The 8,736-nt window shown below is 47.3% G+C and overlaps 1 non-coding gene across 1 annotated transcript; it reads left to right on the top strand.

Moving 5' to 3' along the window:
* The first annotated feature begins 3,895 nt into the window (after positions 1 to 3,895).
* LOC146994517 (U2 spliceosomal RNA) lies at positions 3,896 to 4,094 on the top strand. Its single transcript, XR_015044312.1, has one exon. It is a non-coding gene; the product is annotated as a U2 spliceosomal RNA (small nuclear RNA).
* The last annotated feature ends 4,642 nt before the right edge of the window (positions 4,095 to 8,736 follow it).

Here is an 8,736-nt window from a genome sequence, read left to right as displayed (position 1 = left end):
CGACAGCCGCACCCTCCACCTGGTGCCTCTTCTTCACCCGCTGATGTGTCCTCCAGATCTCCGGCTACGTCCGCTCCAGCTCCTCCCGTGACTTCTGTGGACGCTCCTTCTTCACCTGCTCCAGTCCCATCTCCTTGCTCTTCCGATTCGTCTGCTGTATCGGCCTCTCACTCCCTGCCTCCTTCTCCTCATGACGTCTCCAGGACTACTCCTAATGCTCCTCGCCCAAGGCTTCTTCATCCCTCTTCGGCCGCTCCTCCTGCTCCAGTGTTGACTTCTGCCTCGCCTGCTGCCTCCTCCTCCCTTGCTGTTGTTCCTCCAGATTGCCTCGTCTCTGCATTTCCTTCCTCATCATCGTCACCTGCTCATGACACAGTCTTCTGCCGACTTCTCCGCTTCCGAGTTTCCTGATGTCAACCTTCATGAGGTTGTCCCCGTTGTGGCCGCTGATGACCCTGCTCGTATTCCTCCTGCTGACGAAATTCCTGTCACAGAGCCTGCTCTCCTGAACTTCTGGGATTCCCTGCACAGCTTTTCTTCTGGGATTACTGACGACGACGCTTGGGACTCCTTTGAGGTCTGCTTTCTGAACGTCACGGAGTCTGCCTCAGAAATTGTCAAGCTCCCTCCACCTTCTCCTCCTGCGCCTGGTTCTCCGCGCCCGGTCAACACCTCTAACCCTCGGGTCATTCAACGTTTATACCGGAGAAATCGTCGCAGAGCCATCCGTCTCCTTTCCTCTGACTGCTCTCCTCCTTGCTCCATTCCTGCAGAAGAGATTGCCCTCGAATTCTCCTCAAGGTACTCCGCCAGGGACTCCGACTCCTCTATCTTCACTACCTGTATATCGGAACGTCCTCCTCTCGATTTGTCTCCTTTCTCTCCTGCCGAGGTTCTTGCCAAGCTTCGCTCCTGTGAGAACTCTGCGCCCGGCCCTGACCGCCTCTCGTATGCCCACTGGCGAGACGCTGATCCAGACTGCAAGATCTTGTGTGAGATATTCAACATCTGTCTTCGCTTCCGGCGTGTTCCGTCTTCATGGAAATCTTCCCGCTCGTTCCTCATCTTCAAGAAAGGGGACCCGTCGGTGATTGACAACTGGAGGCCAATTGCCCTCAGTTCTTCTATTGCTCGCCTTTTCTCTGGATGTCTCGCGAAACGGCTCACCCACTGGTTATGTGACGAGTTTCTCCACCCCTCACAGAAAGGATTCATGCCGCACGATGGGGTTCTTGAGCACAACTTCATCGTCCAGCAACAGTTCCAGCTTGCCCGTAGGATGAAGTCTGAGCTCTGTCTGGCCTCTCTCGACATTGCCAACGCCTTCCGCTCGATCCCGCACTCTGCGATCTTCACAGCACTTCTCACGTCTGGTGTCGGGGAGGACTTCGTCTCCTTAATCCAAGACCTCTACAGGAATTCCTCTACCTGCTTCCTCTCTTCCGACGGTGCTTCTGGCCATGTAGACATCAATGCCGGTGTTCGTCAGGGGTGTCCCTTGAGCGGCCTCCTGTTTAACCTGGCCATTGATCCTGTTCTCCGCTCTGTTGGCTCTTCTCCTTCCTCGCCTCGTGTCCTCGCCTTCGCTGATGACGTCCTCCTGCTCGCTCCTTCTCCCAACATTCTTCAGGATGACCTGGATCACATTTCTGACGTCTTCTCTCGTCTTGGTCTCCAGCTTAATCCCGGTAAATGCCACATATTTCACCTTGATGCTTCTCGCCCTGCTAGGGTGCGTCCGACCGTCTTCTACCTGGATGGCATCCCTATCCACGCCCTCGGTGATGGTGATCAATTCCGTTTCCTCGGCAAACCCGTGGGCTTCCACCTTCCACCTCTCCGTGCTCAGCTACGTGATTTCTTGATCCTGGCTAAGAAGATTATGGACTCGAAGCTCGCTCCGTGGCAACGCCTGGATGCACTGAAGACTTTCTTTTTTCCCTCTCTCCTCTTCTTCATGAAGACTTCGCAGCACGCAAAGGGAGACTGGAGAAAGATTGACGATTTTCTGCGTCCTGCCCTCAAGAAGACCCTGAATCTTCCTCCCGAGGCTTCTAACAACTATCTCTTTATGGCCTTTCCGGCAAAGGTGCCCTCGGCATTCCACTCGCTGCGGAGGATTCAGACATCGCTGCTGTCGACTCTGCTTTCAAGCTGCTTTGCGCTAGAGATCCCTTTGTTCGTGCTTCCGCCTGGGATGATCTAACCTCCTTCGTCCGTGCACGCATCGGATTCGCTCCTTCTCCTGAGTTAGTGGCACAGTTCCTGTCTGCATCCGACGAAGCTCCCTTTGCCGCCTCTTGCAATTCCATCTCCTCTACGTAGTCTGCCTCAAGGTCCGCATCTCGGCTTCTCAAGATTGTTTGGACTATCGAAGCTGGTGGGTCTCCCTCTATTTCCTGTGGTCCTAACACCATCTTCCCGAGCCAAAAGCACACCATCTTCCGGGCCTTCCGGACCCTAAGACGGGCTACCCGTATTAGAGATCTGTCCCTCCTCCCGAACCAGGGTAAGGCTATTGAATGTGTTGCCGTCTCGCGCTCGAGCTCGCACTTCTTCAGAGAGGGGTTCTTCACGCGCTTCGCGGACTGGAGATTTGTTCACCGTGCCAGGCTGAACCTGGTACCTCTCAATGCCTGCAAGCCCTGGGACCATTCACGCCGTGGATGTCGCCGTTGCAACTTCAGTGAAGAAACGCTCCCACATGTCCTCAACCACTGTATGCGTTACTCTTCCATCTTCCAACGACGTCACAATGCTGTGGTTGAACGGGTGAAGAAGGCCGCGAGTGGGCGCTGGGATGTGCTCTTCTGCAACCAAGTCTTCCCTGGTACTTCTCTCCGCCCCGATCTGGTTCTTTACAAAGGCTCCTCCGCTCTGGTAATCGACGTCACCATCCCGTTCGAGAATAGGCTTGCTGCTTTTTCTTCCGCCAGAGAGGAAAAGATTTCTAAGTATCGGCCGGTTGTTGAGCTGCTCAGGAGAGATTACACCGATGTCCAGATTGATCCCATCATCATTGGTTCTCTCGGCTCTTGGGACGACAACAATGACAGTGCTACGTAGGCTGTGCAGCAACAAATATGGAAACCTTTTAAAGAAACTCGCAGTTAGCGAAACCATTAAATTTTCTAGGGATATATATGTTGAACACCTCACTGGAATAAAACAATCCTAAATAGACACTGTTGGACTCAGTGACTGGTTTTCAATATGCGATCATTGGATAACATTTGTATAAAGGACCTTCACGGCTAAGTAAATTTTGTAAATTTTGTAAATATGTATATATCTCCCACATCAAATAAATATGAAATCTAAAATCGCACTGTGTGCGTTGTTGGTATAACATGCCATGGTCTTACCAACACTATGTAAAATGGCAAGAAACATTGAACAAAAAAAAATTTCTCCCGTTCCATCCCGTCACCATCCCGTTTGAGAATAGGCTTGCTGCTTTTTCTTCCGCCAGAGAGGAAAAGATTTCCAAGTATCGCCCGGTTGTTGAGCTGCTCAGGAGAGATTACACCGATGTCCAGATCCATCCCATCATCATTGGTTCTCTCGGCTCTTGGGACGACAAGAATGACAGAGTGCTACGTAGGCTGTGCAGCAACAAATATGGAAACCTTTTAAAGAAACTCGCAGTTAGCGAAACCATTAAATTTTCTAGGGATATATATGTTGAACACCTCACTGGAATAAAACAATCCTAAATAGACACTGTTGGACTCAGTGACTGGTTTTCAATATGCGATCATTATATAACATTTGTATAAAGGACCTTCACGGCTAAGTAAATTTTGTAAATATGTATATATCTCCCACATCAAATAAATATGAAATCTAAAATCGCACTGTGTGCGTTGTTGGTATAACATGCCATGGTCTTACCAACACTATGTAAAATGGCAAGAAACATTGAACAATAAAAAAATTTTCTGTTCTTATCAGCTTAATATCTGATACGACGTCGACATGACGTCAAGATATTAAACTAATTTTTGCAGATAGGCTTGTGGTTAGGAATTTATTCCGCCCTCGCCACGGGTTGGCCTGCTATGGCACTACTTGCAGGATACGGCCCACAATATATCCAAAAAGCAGAAACTTCACTCCCCCACTGCATCCTCAGGAAAACGTTTTTTTGAAATGGCCCCTTCAAATTTCAGAAAACCGAAGATCTAACAACATCATACCTTTGTACGAGTGTGCGGCGACCTGCCTTTTTTTTAACTTGATATTGCTCGGGGCCCTCGTTCTTTTCCTCGGAATGGGAACATTCTGGAGCCTCGGGTTTAACCCTCGTCCTTTTCCAATGTCAAGTTCTGGTTTCTGTAAATACGAAGTTTTTTTCGTATTTACAGAAATCCCATAAAATCCACATTTTCATCCCGTACGCAGAAAACTTACTCATTCTGTCTGACTGATTCAAGGAACATCGGCCTCGAAATATTACTCAAATTTCATTAGCAGTAACATTTTTGTCTCACTTCGTGTAAGTTTGAGAGAATTCCTATTCACATTTGCCAGATCTTTCAAACTACAGCGCGCGTATACACATTGCTTCCTTCAACACACGAGCCATTTTATTGTAAATAACTCTCGAAAGGGTGTAAAATCTTTGTAGGCACACTGCAGCAACAAAGACTTTTCTGTCTGTTTCCTAATGTTTTGTTTTGATTCTCTGTATGATTTAAAAACGCCAGCTAATTGTAATGGTCTACAATTATTGTTACGGATTGTTGTATTTATGTTTTTATTCATTCATTCATTCATTTATTTTGTTGGCACATTAATATTAACAAACTTGGGAAAATGCCAATAGATGGCTGCACTATGCAGGAAGCAGTTTATTCTGAGTTTTGAGATGGCTTGCCCGCCGCTAGTGTGGAAGTGTAGAATACAAAGTAATCATTAATTGTAAAGTAAAAAGTACTGTTTGATTGTACATATTACAAATTAATTTGTAAAGTGTTTTTTGTAATTTTTCTGTTTGTTTAATTGTTTTAAGGTCCTAATATTACACTCTGTGTTTTCAACTGCAACGTTTGAACTGAAGAGAGAGAGAGTATCTCTGAGTTGGGAACCATGTGCTGGACTGTGCATGTCGAGTTTGTGTCAATCAAACTCTGGCATTATGTAATGCAGTTTTGGCTGATAAATTTTACTGTCTCAATATTTGTTTAATCACAAAAAATAATTTCTTCCCAAACATGGGCATTCGATACCTCCAGGAATATTTATTTATTTTTGGTTTTGCTATTTTTATTGCCTTTGTAATTACATTTGTTTTATATTCACGTGCAGTGAAGAATGAGATTTTTCAGAGGAGGAAGCTACTCCAGAGAAATGAACACTTTCATAAATATTTCATTGTCCTCTTTTCCCATCTTAAAAAAAATTGAGAAAGTACGAGAATATTATGTTGCATGATGCATAAGCTTATAAAAGCTGGAGGAAAACATCGGAATTCAGTTGTTTACTTACTGCTGTTATTGACTGTAGCGATTTCCCGTTGAGATCGGATTAACTTTTTCTACTTTGAATTTTGTTCCGGTCAACGTTTTCGTAAAACGTCCAATATAACTACTGTAAGTTATTGCGATATTGTAGAAATATCTGTGAGGATATTTCAGCATTGTGGTTCATTTGCTGTAGTAAGAATAAAATTTGCAATTGAATCTGGAATGAAATGAACTTTTGACGTCCTTTGCTTTTTAAAAGTAGCCCCGCCCAAGGAGGAGGGGTATGACGCCTCCAGAATGGGAACATTAGAAAGGACCGCAAAATGATCCACTTGAGTAGACACAAATTGTTCATCCTTGTACACCTCTTTTTTTGTAACACAGGAGGAGGATGAAATAACGACATATCATAAAAAGCCCCCAAGCAGCACTCGCTAACCTGAGTCTTCTGCACCCCCTTCTCCCCTGCACGAATGCTCAGGACTTTTGAAATATGAAAAATTGAAAGTGAATTCATCACGCCACCGAATTCTGCATGATGCGCAAGATGATCGTCAGCGACACAATACGCGTCTCGAGAGACATCTACATAGAGCACATAACTGGAACACCTCAAGTATCGCAGCCGAACTCCCAGCAACACTAAGTCTACTCAACTGTTCCTAGACTTTACTCCTACACTGGACTCTTATCCGCATACTTCCTCCTTCTTCTCTATTGACTACACCTGCAAATAGACTATTTCTGTGTTTTTTTATATGTCAAAATGCGCCACCTTCCACCATGTACATACCGATTATATCCGTTCCTCTGTATTATATCACTGTCTTTATATCTTATGTAACCTCAAATTTCCACTATGTATCAACAAACCGCACTGCGTGCGTTATTGAAAGACGTGCCATGGTCTCTCAATACTCTTGTAAAATGGCATGTATAATTTGTAAATAAAAAACTTCTGTTCTTATCAGCTTAATTTGCCGGTTTGATTTATTTTTATAGGTTCACCGGTGGATATGCTGATAGAGTATTTGCCTCATCCGGAGGACGGAGCTGAAGGCGGAGCCAAGGTGGATCTTTGGTAAGTTTTGCTTTATTTTTCCTCTCATTTCTCCTACTGATGCTTGATGGGTTGGTGACCTTTACTTGCGTCAGTAGGAATCTTTCCTTTCCCTGTGAGCGTGCAGGTGTCTTTTCCCGCTTTCACTGAACTAGCCGTTTTCGGTTAATCCATGTGATGGGCGAGGTCTAACTTTTTCTACCTCTTTCCTGTCTATTCTTGCTCTTCTTAAGTATTTTTTCGCTATTTAGTGTTAAAATACTTTCGTTGAGCCCTTATTTTTTCCTTTCCACAAACTCACTATTATGGTGGGCGTGGTCTTTCCTTTATTTCATATCTATCTCTTTCCTCTTTCTGGTATCGTTTGTTTCGTTTTATTTATTTTTCCCATGTCCAGGTTAGGTTCGAACTAACTGGTTGGATTTTATGCTTACTCGGATTAGTGTTCCGGAGTAGCCGTGAGCCCTTAGCCTGTGTTCTGCCACAGGTCAGGGATCGAGTAAGCTTCCGATTACCCATCCATGTGAAAAGGACACCCGGCTGGGTGCGGCCTTTAGTGGGGCGTAATCTTCCAAGTCCTGGTCATCGTCTTTGCTTTCCTGTCAATGGTTTTTCCTTTCGATCATTTAGTCTCGGTAGGTGCCTCGACCCCCAGTTCGTCGTGGGTCCAGGGACTTACCTCCATTGGTATCCTTGCAGACAGGCCACTCGGCTGAGTGTATCCTTAGCTCGACACCAATTTCCTTCCGAATCGGCTAGTTGCACGCGCTAGTTTCTCCGCCTACCCCGGTCATGTTTTTTTCTACCAGAGCCACCGAATCTTCTGCAAAGACTCTTGCTCTCCATTCTCGCTTTGATCTTGCCAATTGCCAATTAGCAGTATTACTAATTATTTGTACTCTCGATTTCGAGCTCTATTTTCAGATGTCAGAGTCACCCGGCTTGCCATGCATTCCTGTGTCTCCACGGCCGCCTCGGATACCGTCGCCGACTACTGGTCTCCCTCCGATGCCACCTGTCCTTGGTGGACTGCCACAGAGTGTTGGATGCCCCGATGGATCGCTGGACATGACGCCACACAGACGTCTGAGCCATTTGCACGCTTCGGGTCACTCCTCCGTGATGACAACGCGGTCTGGTAGTCTTCACCCTGCTCCTGCTCCACGTCGCCACATCTCTGCCTCTGCTGTTCCCTCTGGTCCTCCTCTGCTGAGAAATGGTTCCCTGTGCCAGATGCTCTCCATCATATCTGCCAGGACGTCTACCTCCTCTCGCATCTGCAATGTCTTCGCTTCCTGCTCCCGGACTTCGCCTCCTCCGGAAATGCTCTCTGCACCGCTCGTGCCTCTTACTTCGCCTCCTTCCTTACCTTCTCCTGGCTCCATCCTTGCTACTGCTGCCCCTTCTTCAGATTCCCCAGTGTGTCACCACACAAGGTCACGTGCTGCTGCTGGACACTCCTGCGCGCACACTTCTCCGACCAAGTCTCCTGTTCCTTCTTGCTCGATCTGCCACTTCTGCTTCTCCTTCGGGTAGTCCAACAGTTCGTTCGCCGTCCTCTGCGATCTCTGCTGATGGAACTCCTAGTGCTTCCTCCTCTCCTGTTCCTGCTCCTGCAACTTCAGGCGACAGAGCGTCTCTCCTATATTCCGACGATTCTGCTTCTATGCGGGGTGTCTCCTTCACGCCCGGCTTCTGGTAATTCTCCTCCCGCTGCCGTGCCCGCGTCTCCTGGTGTCTCCACTTGCTCTTCTCCGGTTGACTGTCCGACGTGTGGTAAGTCGTTCCTCAACAAGAGACAGCTACGCTTTCACCGCTTCCGCCGTCATGGCCTTGCTCCTCCTCCCTCCTCTCCTGGTGCTGCTGACTTCTCTACCACTGGCCATCCGCAGCTTCCGTCTACTTCTCTTCAGGCCTCGCCGCCTCCTTCCAATGCTACATCTTCAGGCGCTCCTATTCCTTCTACTACCTGCCGCGAGGGTTCCACGCTCCATCTGGTCTTTCCTGTAAGCGAATTCTTCATGTGCACAGAGCCCAATTGCAGCCTCCTGTTCCGCTCCAACTCCTAGTCCTGTATGAAGAGATCCCTCACCAGACACCTTCTCCAGGAACATCTGACCCCCATTTCTTCATGTATGAAATGGTGCAGCCTTTGCAACTCCCGGCTAGCCAACAAGGTATCTGTCCATGCCTGTTTCCGCACCTCTC

Source organism: Stegodyphus dumicola, chromosome 11 (assembly GCF_044657685.1).
Source record: "Stegodyphus dumicola isolate Sdum_Otavi_A_Nest chromosome 11, ASM4465768v1".
In the NCBI taxonomy this organism is placed as follows: domain Eukaryota; kingdom Metazoa; phylum Arthropoda; class Arachnida; order Araneae; family Eresidae; genus Stegodyphus; species Stegodyphus dumicola.
Note: the sequence above shows the minus strand (reverse complement) of the source record. Positions and strands in the feature narration are given on the sequence as shown.